We start from the raw sequence: 15877 nt of genomic DNA, 5'->3' as shown, positions 1-15877 counted from the left end.
TGTCACCCGTTCTTTCTACTTGAGGAATTTGATTCAGTGACACTAAAAGCTGTTAGATACCATTAGCTTTCTATCCAAGTTCAAAATGAAACTGTTTCTCTGACAGTATTTGAAGGATCCTCTTTGCCATTAAAGTTCGTAGGAATCACAAACTGTCAAATAATGTCACTATTGCCCAGAGCGAGTGGGTGCTTTTTGAGCACAACACTCTCCTTGTTGCACTAGGAGAGTGGGGCCTTTGGAGTTATAGCACCATTATGGCCTTTGTGGATTAAATGCATTGAAATAATCAGAGACTTCTAAAGAAAATTATACAGATATAAAATGTTCTCTTGAATTGCAGGAATAAAAATAAAAGATGTTTGAACTCATGCCTATACCTATTATTTTGTTTAGATCACCACCTCATATAAAAATTAACTTTCTCTTTTTAGTGAAATAAAAGAATTATTAAATGAATGATAGTAAAAATGTAAAGAAATAAAAAGTAATATATAATAAATTGTTCCAATTATTTCCCTCAGTCATGGAAGATTTACTCACGTCATACTGGGATGCTGGAATACCCCATGCTATATTACAAGCATTTACTGTGCAAAGATTAAATAACTGTTGTATACAGGTCACACTACATGCTGGTTCTAGATAAGATTTGGAAAAACAGATAATGAGATGAAGATAGTTCTTGTCATACTCTGATATTTGATGATCAAAATCTTGACTGTATTAAATGATGTGTAAACCCATATTTTTTAACAGAATTACACCATGTACATGTTTCAGCACGGATACATTTAGTCCAAAAGTACTAGAAATGGAGAAGGAAACAGTAAAGGTCTGAGACATCCAAAAGTAATTTCCTTCTCAATATTTACCAATTTGTGTTGACAGTCTGAGTCAAGTTCAAATCATGGACTTAGGCCAAATAAAAATTCCCAGCCTGTTAGACTCCACAGTTTAATTTAGGTACTTCAATATAGCATAATGAAGACATTTTATATATTTCAGGTTTTGATGTGTCTATTTTTCTCGTTTATGCTACATACCTGCCTTTCTAGCTCAATACAAAAATTTTCAGGAATAATATTTTCAAGAAAAACTTCTCATGGAGTCACTCTGTTAAGATGATTTGTATTTTTGTGCCATTAAAAACTTATATAATTCTTTAAAATAATTGTTTACTTGCTTTGATTTCTAAATTTCTTTGATCTCATTCATTAATATTCATTAGACTTCTGATGTTGGACTAATGAGAATCTTACACATTTATGGGAAGTTATTTAAACAATGCTTTCAATTTTTTTTCTGATTTATGTTTTTCATCAACACCGACAATACTTAATTCTCTGTATTCTCCAGTTTTTTCTTCAAACTTCCTGAAGACATGGTACACATTCTCCAAAACAAAAGGGAATTCAATAAATGCATAACTAATTCAGCCAATTTTCAGCATGGAACACTAAGCAGGTAACAAGAGAAACACATGATATATGTGGACAGAATGAATAATGCTCAAAAGAAGAATCCAGCCACAACTTTCCATCCTCAGGAGTTTACAGGCACAAAAGCAGCAGAAGACAAGAGCAGCCACTGATATTTGCCATCCCAGATGCACACACAACTGCAGGAACAGCGAGGCACTTGTGTGCTTTGTATTTCAGAAAACATCAGCTGTGCTCAGATTGAGTTTCCATTGTTTGCAGTCCATATCCACAGGAATCTGAAAGGAAGAGTCCCAGAATGCTGCCCAGAATCACCTGCATTGCACACACAGCATAAATGAGAAGCACCCAAGGGAACCGAAGCAATCCACCACAACACGGCAGCAAACAGATTCAATACAATATATCAAAATTAATACATACTTTTTTTTTTTTTTTTTTTCAGATAAAGCTACACCAGTTTGAAACAATCCATTAGAGAATTTTACCTAGGAAGTAACTCCTACACTGCAGGAGAAACAGCCATTATAAGCTTCCTAATTACAATAAAATAAATGTGCAAATGCAGCAAAGTACGTGATTATGCAGCGCCCACAATAGCGCAGTCACACCATACACCAAATTTCCATACACAGAAAGCCACTGCTCTGATCTCAGTATCAAATAATAAGAAAAAAGTTCAAAGACTAAGTATTTCTAATTCTAGGATTCCAAATTTATCTCACAGGATGCTTAGTACCTAATACCTCAGAATCTACTACCAACCTCAAACTTCAAAAGAGTTTCTTTTGTATATCAAAGATCTCCACTGGTACAAAATGTTTTGTTACATGTAAGTATATGAATATGAATGTGGTTCTATAACACAACACAGTCCTGGAAGAAAATAACAAAGTAATTTTAGAAGCTCCAAGTAGCATCCAAACTCTTTATATAGGCCAGAATCCTGAATATGTGCAACACCAGCCCTTACATTGCACTCCTGAAGTTAAGTGTTATTAATTTTCCTCTAAAGAACAATATTTCCACCATTTCTACCCTTCTGTTTTTCTCTATTCCTTTGCATCCAGATCCTGATACTTGGTCTGTATTACCCTCAAGCTCTCCTCTCAGAGATGTGCCATCACAGCATCCATCACATTGGGATTTTATCCCATCTAAGCAAGTCTTCCCAAAACTAGCCACACATCAGAATTAACATGACATGGAAAGTGTTAATATCACAATACTAGAAGCTATTTTTTCCCCCTGGCACCTGGGAAAGGGAAAAACAGGGTAACATATTATTTAACAGAAAATTTTCCAAGTCAAGTATACACAATGCTTGGGATTTTGGGGGTTTTTGTTATAAAATATATCCTGATTCAAATATCCTAACATTACAAATTTAATTTTTTTTTTTTCCTTAAATCATACTGTCAAGGACTAATAGCTACAGCTTGAGTTGCAGCACTGGGAAGGCTACATCTCACAACAGGCATAAAACACTGAAGTTAATTAATGGACTAGGATTCAAACAGCAAAACAGGAAAAGCTGACACAGAAATCTTTCTCATTGAAAACACTTAGGTAAATAGGAATGACAGTGCCTGCTACAAAATGTAATGAATCAGTGGAGGGAAGCTTGCAAATTATACTAATTAGTAAGAAGCAGGGAAGAAAAATAAAAGCCTCAAAGCAGGAGCAGCATCTTGGCAAAACCCACACAAGCAAAGGCACCCAGTTGAGGCCTCACCATCTTCTGTGTCCTTCAAAGGAGGCACCCAGCAGTCCAATGTCTGCCCTACGAAATTAGAGCCAACCAGCGTGGGCAAACAGCTGAATTAATAAAGCAATTTTTTAAACTCTTTTTTTTTATAAACTAAAAAGAAACTGGTGTGTTGCTACTAATGGTCAAGCTTGGTTACATCCACACAGACTGAAGCAACTGCAGATTAAATACACACTGAACCAATCTTTGGAAAAGTAGATGAGTGCTCTGCTTACAATGATATCTATCACTTACTTCTGAAAGCACCACAACTGCCCACATGAGATTTACATTCTTCTACACATAAAAAGATTCAGAACAATTTTCTTGACCTCTCGTATTACTGCAAAATTTGTCCATCCTTCCAGTAAAATGTGCATTGAAACACAGAGTTTTGTTAAGTGTTAGTACTAAGTTCATTCAACCAGCATGTTCTGCCTCGTTCAGATTTCACCTCCTTAAGTCAGAAAAGAACATGTCAGAATACTCTTGGCAGAAAAATCTGATTTGGTTAAATAGCTCAAGACTTCTCAAATGAATGTAAACTTTGAAACATGTACTCATCTTTTAGTGAACATCATTACTACTGTTTTGAAAATTTCTTCCTTCCTACAAGTATCACTAAAATTTTTTTTGCATCAAACAACCCCAAATACTTCAACCATACTAGAGACAGAACTGGAATGCAAGGGGGCTTATATAACAGCCTTTTTCAGGACAAAAATTAGGCTCTTACAAATGCAGTTCCTTTTGTATTTAATAGAAGCCCACTTCCTTACTAATTTTCACTGTTTCTGTAACCAAAATCTGCAATTAGTTATGCTTCACAACACACACATGAATCCTTTTATGGTTATATTATTCAACCTGAACATGAATAGCAGGACTCATAAATTCTAGAGGAATTGCATCACCACACCCGTTTTATTAAACCATTTGTGGCAAGAGACAGTTAAACATTGTGTATCCTTTAAATATATTATTCTAGTTGAGAAAACAGTTTGTCTATCCAATGAATTAAAGAAACCAAGAAACCAAAAACCAAGTAAGACTACTATTTAATTTGTACAAACTGTACTTAATTTTTAGAGTGCACATAAAATATTTTTTTAAATGCATTACTAATACTGTCTTATTTTCAGAGACTTCATAGTTACAAACAAGTTTCACTAGAAAAATAGAACTGACAGCAAAACAAAACCAACATAGGGAAACAATTTTCATTAGTTCAAATGAAACTAACCAGGCCTACCAGCAGTAAAAACCCAACTTATTTTAAATTCCAAAATGAATCTCCTCTCCTGACCTTTACAGAGCTCAAGATGCATACGTATTCAGAATAAACAAAATAATTTGAAAGTAAATTCACTGAGTGTGCCTGACCTTTGAAACAGCACAGATAATTTTAATCAGATTTGCACAATGTTAGTCTGTCTCAGGTTCCTTGTAGTAACACAAAGATGACAAAACTACTTAAGGAAAGAAAAAGACAACATTTCACCAAATAAAACCATCTTTAAATATTATTTGAAATATCCCCAAGAGCCTCAGATTCAGAAAAGATTACTCTGAAATTCTACTCCCTCAATATCAGGCTAAGGTGCATAACTCAGCTCTAGACAGAAAAGCCCCTTCTGCCAGTTATGCACGTTTCTGTCTCAGTTAAGATGTAGACTTGATATCAAAAGGGAAAAAAAAGGTCATTTACACAAATATTTTAAAAATTGGGTTTTGTAGGAGTGGCCTGTAGTTGCCTCCTTGATCACCTAGCATGCAGTGGTTGCTTAAAGCTTCTCAATTACACTGATTATCTTCGATTTTTCAGAGTTAATGACTAAAAAAATATCAAGATCTGCAGCATAAATAACCTGACAAGAAGTGCTGACTAGTAAAAAATCTCTAGTTATAAAGAGTAGAAGTTCTCAGAAATATACACAAATGAGCCGTAGCTGAACTAGCAGGCAGCACCTTCCTTTGTGGAAGGACAGATGTTTCACCAGGAGTTACACAGCATTTAGAGCCACCAAAGCTGACCATTGCTTGTAATGACTGGAAAAAACAAGGAAAGAAACTTTATACTTTATACAAACCCCAAAGCAGGTGATTGCAAGTGGTTCTATTATTTGTGCCTGATGAAATGAGAATTATTAGCATGGGGAGCTGAAAGCCCTGTTTAGGTTCACCATGCTCAACCTCCATCAAATTAGAACTTCCATGCCAACAGCAACAAGAGGATTCTGCACAAGTTGGAAGAGTCAGCACTAGAGCAAAATGTAACTAAACAAAGACACTTTAAAGGCTGAAGTTTGGCTTTGGTACTTTTGAGAAAATGCCACAGTGAGCAGGACAGAGTTCCTCATTAATTATTTGCCCAGTTGAGGGATGTGATAGGACAACATAGCGTTGTCAAATAATGCACTTTATCTAACAGCACCAGTCCAAATTATTGCTGGCCTAGTTGCTTTTAAGGCTTCACTTCTTAGCATTTAAAAAGAGATGTTCAGTTTAATAAACCACTTAAAACAGCTGGAAGAGAAACCTAAAGTAAATACTATTAACTACATGAATTTATAAGTATTCATGGCTCACAAATGAATTTTCTATATTGGTTGTTTCCTTGTAGAAACTGCACTACCCTTGTAATTCTTATGAGCAGTAAGGTGAGTCAAAAGTGTTTTAAAGAATTTGGTCCCCTTATCCATGCTCAGATCATTGTGAGCACACCTGCTACTGCTTGACGTGGCCTCTGAGACAATAAGCAAGAGAACAGCGTTCTGAAAACCAGCTTTGTTGAGAGCTAACACATGTTGAGGTGGATCATGAACAACACATCTTTCCAGAACAGCATTCCTCCATTTGCGTGTCACTGATTCATTCCCTGAACTGCTGCAGCCCAGCCAACCCTTTCAGATTATAGCAACATTTCTCTTCTGGCACACTATTCTGGCCTTCTTCTCTCTCCTTTGCTCACAGAGAATTTTACAGCTTTTCTGCAACAGCTATCTGATATCCTCATCTACTCCTATTAAGAAGTTTAATTTATTCAGCTTATCAGGAAGGCTGAGAAGGGAGCTGATCACTGTGCACAGACACTTGCACAGTCAGTCAGTGTGAAGTATTCTGACCTTGCAAACAGACTTACAGAGACCCTGGCACCTGGAAATAAACCACACTGAGTGCAGTGGGTGGTTCCTTACAATACTGGCAAATATTATTGATAACTACATCATCCAGTCTCAACACACAACAGATCCTGTTACAATGTGTTATAATAACTATAAAACATTTAAGAAATAATGTAGAATGATTTTATCATTTCTAATGCTGCCTTCATATTCCTATTTTCAATATACAATGAATGCCCACATGCATGATCAAAAACTAACATTACACTAGAAAAATAAAGGAAAAACAGCTGCCAAATGGGATACAACTTTTAGTTTCATATATTCCTTTCAATTTTTTAAGCAATATTCTATATCTTGAGGCAAACAAACACCTTTAAAAAAACTTGTTTTCCCGAGAAAGTACTTTCATTTATTTGACTACTCCTATCAAAATACCTATACTCAACTGCACTGTTTTGTCTAACCTTCGAGTACCTCGAATTGTATCCTGAACAAGATTCTTTGCACTGTTTAGCTTCAATATCCAATCACCTCTTTCCTGATTCAAATCCTCTCATAGAACTTCAAACCCTAATCCTGATTTTTGTTACAAAATTGCAAACAAGCAGCTATTCCCACCCCACAGCTATTTACTATCCCCCATTGCACAGTCCCATTGCTACAGTGGGACTGCCAAGAATACTCTGTATTCTCCCTTTTCCAATTCAGTCCTTAGTAGGACAACTCATGATAGCTACACTTATAAAAACTTCTTACATTTATAATACAAATATTTCACTACCAGTATTTCACTATAGCTTTTAAGAGGCAAATAACTAGTCTTACACCGGTCTATAATGATAAAATCAACTTTAGTTGATAACAGTTTCCAAAGCAATGGAAGCTGAACTCCAGGGTCCTAAAATTTTCTAGAAAAATATTAGGTAGACCATTAGGTCTTCATTCGAGCTGTTTGTCTGCATTTTGGTTTTCCAATAAATATGTGAACGCAACCATATTTTTAAAGAAGCCTACACATTTTCTTCAACAAAACATCTGCCTAGTCAAAAATAAGACTTAAGAGACTCATAAACCCCAGATTTAGGCAAGCTCTCTTCTGTCCTTTCCCCCTCTCTTTCTAATATTGAATGTTTTAAAAACAAGTAAAAACCTGAAAATTTCTCTGCAATGAACCAAATTCTGCTCTTCTGAAATAGGATTCATCACAACCATCTAATTCTTAAATATTTAATAACACAACATGCACTAAAAAGGACTGAAAGCCTGAAATCATTAGATGTCCCATCACAAGAAATAAAAAGGAGACATGCATTTCTCTGCAAGTGTAATTTCAAAGTCCTTTCATAGAGGGATCTAAAGACTGTCAGCTAGGTTGCTTTGCTACTATATATCAAACAAGCAAGTAATGAAGCAATTGGTTTTGATTCATAAAAATGCCAAAAAGATCAGATAAAGTATACAAAGTTAATTACTTTTCCTTTTTTCCCTTTTTTTCTTTTTGAAAGGGAAGTATCAGGAAGGTAGCAAAAGTCACGTAAAGGATGAAAATGGGCAAAGTAGTGACAACAGAAAACAACAAAATCAAGCACCTTTTCATTTTAGTGACCATCTAGAAAAACATTACTGCATGAATGCTATTTAAAAGCTATTTCAAAATCCAAAGTCCCTATTAAATACTTTACTTCCTAACAGTTTAAGGAATCATTATTTTGTTTTCACTAACAGAACACTGATGTTCATTCCTAATGCCAACTAAATGCAAATTTAAGCCTCATGTGTTACCTACTGCTTTCTAACAGGCCTTCATTATCTCTTAGTTCTCAGTTAAGACTCGTGCACAAATCCAGAAAAACAGTTTAGAAGGTACTTAATTTTCATTATTTGCATAATAACACTGAACAGGATAAATAATATGTATACTTAGTGCCAAGCATCAACACTATGCCAATTTAAAGCCTTATCCTTTAACATTTCAGAAATAATTTGAAAGGAAATTAAATGACATATATAAAGTATTCCAACAATTCAGTATGCAATGACTTCTGAACAACAAAACACCTGCCAAGGCCAATACCTACCAGACACATCAGATTTTCAGTGCCGTAAGACCTTGCTAAATCTCTGCAAACATTAATGATAAAAAAGCTTTACATTCAGAAGAATTGATACAAATGTTTTTGGCTCCTCATGCAGTAAGAGCATTATCTTGATAAAGTAAAAGACATCACTGCAGTGCCAATACAGAATTTCTGTACTTTGGAGTAGCTACAAATGTGAAGCAGAAAAATGCAGCTGTTGTTATGTGTTACAAAGCAAATCTGATGAGCTACACTGGGAATATTCAGCATTGCAGTGCAGATTGATGAGAGGAGAAGCACACAGTCTGAATAAAATAAAAAGGCTTATTTAAATCTTACAATAAGGACATTTTCTTTAGTATTGTCCAAAAGATTAAAACCAGCTTTTTTTCCCAAGACCTCTTTACAATTTTTCAAGTTTGCTATTAGAATAGCCATGCCACTTCCAAGAGGAGCAGGCCTTCAGAAGCACTCTCTAAATTTGAAAAATTCTCCCCTGTCACTGTAATAATCTGCAGGGACTTATGCACACACCTGCTCCCCTCTGCAGGTACCCTCTGCCCTCCCACCCTGACATTCCCCTTCAGGGATTACAGTCCTAGGAACCTCCTTAGGAACTCTGGGGCCTTTTACAGCTTGAGATTCCCCCTCACAGTCCAAACACTGGGAGAGGAGAGATTTCAGCACTTTTCCAGTCTGTTCCATGTAGGATGCAGTTAGCAGACTGCCTTGGAATTTAAGGGAAAGAAGGAGGAACTAGTCTTAATTGAGGGCTTCTGCAGAAACCCTTTCAACAGCTGAGTCACTGGGAGCACAAGTGAAATCTAATTGCACAGTCCCCAGGGACACTGCAGGGACACTGAGGGTGCTGGGCTGGGCAAAATCAGGGCCAGATACAACCCTTTCCAACAGAATCACATTCAACTAGTGCAAGTTTCCTTTTTATCAGTAAAGCTTTCTAAATGCTGATTATGAAGCTGCTTTTTATCCATAGTTTGTGTGCACATTATTATGTGGAGAGGTAACTCCTTCACTACAAAAACTTACATGTAAAAGTGAAAGGCTCCAAATTCTGATATTGACCGTTTACCATAGATACACAGAATTATCCTGTCACTTTAGGGACAATCATATTTCCCTCCCTGGTACCCAAAGGAACCCAGCAGGCATTTTATCAGCAAACAAAACAAACTGAGATTTGGTTAGGCCTTAAAATAAATAAATAAAAACCAAACAAGCAAACAAAAAGTCACAATTACATACGCATTTGAACACTGCACTTGGAAAATATGAGTTATAAACTGCAAGGATGCACAAGGAACACATTGCACCAACCATGTCTGAAAGTTTTGTTTGATAAATTGCTGGTGGATTAGAGAAAGACAAGAAGAATGAATGTAATTTATTAAGACATTCTCTAAAGCGTCCATCTCCCCCTAGAGCTTATGGAAATAACAAAGCAACAAAACCACGTAGCCCTGTAAGAATAACTTAAATCTAAGTGAGAAAAAATCTATAGGAAGGCAAAAAAGACACTTGAGATATTATTTTAATAAGGAGAAAATATAGATGATACTGGTCAAGTTAGATTGATGCACAAAATAAAACAATGCCTACACAGCACCAAAATATCTGAAAGTAATCAATTTGCAGTTTGTAATCATTCTCCTGTTAGGATCTGAGTTACAGAAATCAACATTTTTCTTGGAGACTAAATATATCAACATTTGGCCCTCTGTAGTAAGCATGGCAAATTTGTCTGAAGCTGTTTATTTACAAACTAAAGACATTCTATACACAGATGAGCTGACAAAGTTGGAAAGTGACAATATTTTTAACCTTTGGAGAAACAGGAAAAATTACAATATAAATAAATGTAATTGACATCATTGAAGCTGCAGATACTGGAGAAGAAAGAATGACTGACATGTATAAAACTGAGTAATTCAATTTTCTGCAAATTCACAAAAGGATTCATGTGACAGATGACAAAACGAATGAGAGGATTATACATTGTAACTATAAAAAGGCAAATCCTATAAAGTACATACACAGTTGTAATATGCAAGACAAGTGGATAATCCCATGTGCAATGTTAAGTTATATGAGTTGACCCATTGTTTCCAATAGCATCTCTATATCCTCCAATTTTCCCAGCATGTAAAAGTATTAACTTGGTCACTGGCAAACCCAATGGAAACTGCAAACACACAGCTCAAACTAAAATGTCAAAACTAAATACTTTTAAATGCTGTCAAACTAGAATACTTTACTATGACTACAGGCCTTGTGTAACACATTCTTCTCATTGCACTCTGAGACACAAACCATAACAAAGAAAATGAAATTATAAGCTGAATAAAAGCATCTGAAAAAAGGATTAAATGTTTAATAAATAAGTGAATGAAAACAAGTACGCTCCACAGCTTTCACATATTGCTGGCTTAATTCTTCTAAGTTTTCTCAATACTACAATACCAATTAAATTTGCATTATTATAATAGCATGTTTTGAAGAGATTGAATTAGAACTTGCATTAGAAATGCTATACTTGGAAAAGTAACAGCTTCTATTGAATGAAACTAGCAGCACCTCTAACATAATGTCTCACAAGGGAAAAAAAAATAAAAACAAGCTGCAAGAAATAAACTAAAGGTTTCATAGTAAGTGGTAAAATTGACAAGCAAACTAAACTCGGCTTTTGCCAGCACTCCGCCTAACACAGGATAAAAGTAGTGTCTGTGTGTAGAATTTTTCAGCACACAGAATGTAACTTTTAAAGATAGGAAAAATACTTTCCTGTCATTCAAAGATTTAAAACTATTCAGAATGTCTAAAAGTGCATTTGAAAAGAAATGTGAATGCAGGTTATAGAATCAGGGGACCTGCTATTTATTGGAGATAAGCCTGAGGAAAAAGACAAAATATTTAATGCCATTTTTCCATTAGACATTTCAGTGATTCAATTTTAAATTAAGATCTTAGGACATGTTCTGTAATGCCTTATCTGAATCACCAAAATCAAACATTCAAAAAGTGTGGACATATTGCACAGTTGCTCTTTGAACTGAACTTTGTATTTTCCTCTTTTTAAACTTATGAAATCATGTAAGATTTTTAATTACACTACACCCCCAAAAATAATTTAAACCTAAAATATTTTTTGTCTCAAAACTTTTAGCTGAAAACTTCTGTGCTCACATTTTAGGTTCCATCCTACAGCCGAGAACAAGAGGATTATTTTAGGAAGGGGGTAGGGAGTGGGGATTTTTCTTGTCCTTCATTAATTTCTGAAATGAGTTACTAGGAATCTGCACTATAAATCCATCCCTTGGACACATGGTATCCTCGGAAAAACACAGCTACCTTTATCTAGTGTACGCTACTGTCACGCAGCCTACCCATGTTCAGCTAAAATCATTTAGGAACTGGTATAAAAGCACTTGATCGAAGCACGTAATGTTTCTGAAATGGTTTTTAGCGTCACTGCTTTACACAGAAATTTAAACTTCAGTGACCGCTCGGTCTCAGTGATCCAACACGGGCTGAGGCTGGCTGCTGCTATGGCAGCCTCGCGTTTTGCCGGGCACGGGAATTGATGGATGTGTTTAACACACCGAACGTCCGCCGCCCACCGGGGACCCCAGCAGCGCCCACGAGGGGCAAATAAAACAGTTTAAACTCGCGCGGAACCTCCCCACGAGGGCATTCCCGACCCGGCGGGGCCGTGAGGGGCGGCGGGGCGGGCCGGGAGCGGCGGCGCCTCAGGAGCGGGGCAGCGCTGCCCTCGGCCCCGCGCCCCCGCCCGCGGCTCGCCGGCGGCTCGGGCACGCGGAAAGGGGCGAGAGGAGCACAAAATGGAGACTTACAGCGCCGCGGTGACGCGCCTGCGCGGCCCCGCCTGTGGCGGCGCGCGGCCGGGAGGCGGGGTCGCCGCGCTCTCCGCGCCTGCCGGGAGGTGGCTGAGGTGCTGCGGCCGGTTTTGCTGCCTGTCGCCGATTTTCGTCTTTATCGCCGATTTCCCTGCCTGCCGCCGATATCCCCGGATCGTGAGGCGAGCGGCTGCTGGGCGCGGTGCCGGCGCTGCCGGGGTGAGGGACGCCTGGGCAGGGCGGGAGCGCCGTGCTCAGGGCCGGCTGCCCGAGCCTCAGTAACTGTGCGGGCGCTTCCCTTGGCAGTACGGGCGGCTCATTGCAAGTGATGTTACAGTGTGTGCCAAGTGATGTTACAGTGTGTGCCAAGTGATGTTACAGTGTGTGCTGTGCTTCTGCTGCTGCCCCGCTATCTGGTTCAGACCCTACTGGAGGCAAGAGTTGCGATGCTGCCTTCCATTTTGTTCTCATCTTTGCCTTAAATTTTAGTTCTGTATAGCAGCAGTGAGACATCAGTCTATGCTTCGTGCAGGCAGTGCCGAATTCCCTGGCACAGACGCGGATGTTGGAGCTCCTTTAGTTCAGTATTGGAGTGACACAGGGATCTCTGTAGCAGCGGCTCCTTCCGGGGCAGCACATCCAGCACCATCATCAGCTTCTGCCATTAAGTAATTCTCCTTCCACCCTTTTCCTAAAAGAAAAAGGCATGGTTAGTGCCTTGCTTTCAGTTGGACTGAGCTTTTTTTGGTGAAGACAAGCTCTTACAGCAGAAAGCCAGGTTTCCAATGGGTCTTTGGTTTGTAGAGAGTTTTGTTTGGTACCCAGGAAATCTCTTACACAGTTACTTTCGTGTATATCCACTCTAGGGCAATGAAGTTGCTGAACATTACTGTTACTCCACCACTTCAAGCAATCAGAGATGCTGGCTCAAGCCCAAACCTTGAACTTTATTTTATATGCTAAAGAACATTAGTATGAAAGACATGTTTGATGTATTTGCTGGAGCCAGTACCACTAAGAAGACACTCCTACTGACAAGATACTCCTACTTCTGTATTAATGAACACTGCCACAAATAATGACCAATACACCAGTTGTCATAGTTTATCCTGTAAAGTCACATTGAAGACACTGTTGTCACCAACCCATGAATGTGGTATCCAGTGTCATTACTACTGAATGCCAATAGAACACCAAGACTGCCTTTTTGATACCAGTGCTGTGCATTATGTCTCAATGTCTGTACTTCCCATACAGCAAAGTGCCTTGTCTAATCCCAAAAACCACTCTGTGCTGAAGTGACAACATCAATTCCCCTTTCTGTTACACATTTTGTCAACCCTTTGTGACACTGCACAGCAACAGGTCCCTTGAGACATTTGTCTGCAAAGCTACCCTAGATATGTCCCTTTTACAGATTGTACACCTGTCTTCTAGAATTAAGCAATTGAGAATCTAGCAGTCACTGCTCTTCCTATATGCACTTGATCCTGTAAAACATCCTGACCACTCATTTTGTTTACAAAAGCAAACACAGTGGGAGCAATTCCCTTACCTAGTACATGTGAAGTGTTTTGCTATCACAGGGTCACTTTCTTTCTTAATGATCACACTTTTCCCTTCCTGACTTGTTTTACAGTCATTAATTGTCATTAAGGAGACCATATCACTAGTAAAAGCAAAGATCATCAGACTTGTATATAGACAATTTCACTGCCATTTGCAGATGGAAATCCATTCAAATCAAGGGATACGGTGTGAGATGATGTACCCATTACATGAAAATGCACTCCTTTTATGTGAGTTGTCTCTTGTTGACTCATATTTTTAAAAACGATTGAAAAACATTTCCTCTTTTAAGGTCGGCAAGCAAAAATAAAAATTTAAGACAGTTTTGTTGTGCCAAGCACATGCTCATGATACTGTGAAAACACTGTACTGAAATATATGCTGAGAAAGCAGACACTTCAATAAAGCAGCACATCAGAAAATCTGCTTAAATATGTCACAAAGTTTTAAAACCAACAAAAAAACCACCACCGCAAAACAATCCTCAATGTTATTCAGCACTGCTGAAAACAAACTGCAAATTCTAATCTCTTTGAATAGCTCCAGACATAATTCTCCACTTCTACCTCTGCAACCCCTGTCTGTAAACAAAGATTATGTCTTAAGTAAGTACTTGCAACTGCTAAAATATGTGAGAGACACACAAGGAGGTGGGCTACTGCTATATCAGAAGCCTTGGCTTACCAAGAAAACAGCTTTAATATTCTATTATTAACAGGAAAATATAATACATAAGTAGAAGTGAAGTGTATTTGTAGATAATCTTCTTCTAACATTCAGCTGAGCATGAAATCTCTTGAAGAAAAGCCTGATAGAGATCCCAGGAAAACATTCCTTTAACTCACTGCTGCTTCTTTGTTCTGTGGGGCAGTTCACTTTGTTCTTTACACTGAGCTACTTTATACTTACACAGAAAGTATTTTTCCTCCCTCTAATCCTAAGAGGAGCACAAGCCCTTAATATCTTGACTTTGCCAATCTCAAAGTTTCAGTAAGTCAAGTCCTTATAAAAGATGTTTTACCTGCAAAATGATACATGAGAATCTCTCTTCCTCTGTGATGCATGGTAATTGTATTTATTTTTCAGTGAATTCTGGGGTTTCCAATATGGAACTGTCTTAAATTATATTAAAGTACAAGCCTTAGATCTGTGATGTTACATAGCATGTATTTTCAAACAAACTTTCCAATTTTTTTCCTCAATTTTGTTGTGTATCCAAGAATTAGGAACATAGTCATTCTGAAGAAGTAAAACTGGTATAAATAAATTAAAATCCTGCTGTTTTGTCATATAACAAAGTGATTCTTCTCATGGTCTCTTTCTGCTGGCTTGTGCAATTTAAAGTGTGTGTTTACTTCTTTTGTGTGAAATGATGTAATTCACAATCCAAAAGCTTCTGTGAGATCTTAGTATGTAGCCATTAGAAAATCCACAAACTATCACAGGATTTTTTAAAGAAATTTTCACTCCTTCCTTTAGTATTCAGTTCTAAAGCTATCTTTTGTTGGTTTTATTTAGCTGGCATACACAGATTGTAATGTGTTTGATTAGCACTGCTCTAAGGACACTGGGCTTGGGCATCCATGCACAATTTCACTTTCATGGCAACTTCTTTATTACTGATGCAGGCTTACTTTCACAAAGTATTTTCTTCAAGCCACAATTTATTTTCCACTGGTCAACACATCAGCTACTTAAGACCAACTGGCTATTCCTTCTAACTTGCTATTAGTCATTTTTTCCTCAAAACCAGGAACAATATTCATGTATCTAGCAGAGTAAAAATGATACTGCATCTAACCAAAACAGCCCCTTCTGTGAGACTAGTCATTAATTCCTCTATGATAGTTTGTCACCACCAGATGTCTGCTGAGTTTACACCCTGTGCATTTCCCATAACTGCACCCACAAGGCATCCACAAGTGACTGATTTTTTTTCAATAATAGCACCACATCCTTTTTTGAAGTCTCCTCTTCCCTACCTCACCAGCTGCAACTCACCACAGAACTGCAGCCTCTCTTTGTGTTAGGTGTTGAA

At 37.6% G+C, this 15877-nt stretch overlaps 1 protein-coding gene across 4 annotated transcripts in view; it reads right to left on the bottom strand.

Moving 5' to 3' along the window:
* The window catches only part of FHIT (fragile histidine triad diadenosine triphosphatase), a 537187-nt gene extending 521766 nt beyond the window's left edge, over positions 1 to 15421 (bottom strand). For 2 of the 4 annotated variants that reach the window (XM_085590344.1, XM_077786027.2), the window contains exon 1: positions 12268 to 15126. The gene's annotated coding sequence lies outside the window, so the exon portion shown is untranslated. Of the gene's footprint in view, positions 1 to 12267 lie in introns of all 4 variants that reach the window. The other 2 variants (XM_085590342.1, XM_085590341.1) reach the window with 2 other exon arrangements.
* Between the last annotated feature and the right edge of the window lie 456 nt (positions 15422 to 15877).

This window comes from Lonchura striata, chromosome 12 (assembly GCF_050655825.1).
Source record: "Lonchura striata isolate lonStrDom1 chromosome 12, ASM5065582v1, whole genome shotgun sequence".
Lineage (NCBI taxonomy): Eukaryota > Metazoa > Chordata > Aves > Passeriformes > Estrildidae > Lonchura > Lonchura striata.
This window is presented reverse-complemented; position numbering and strand designations above follow the sequence as displayed.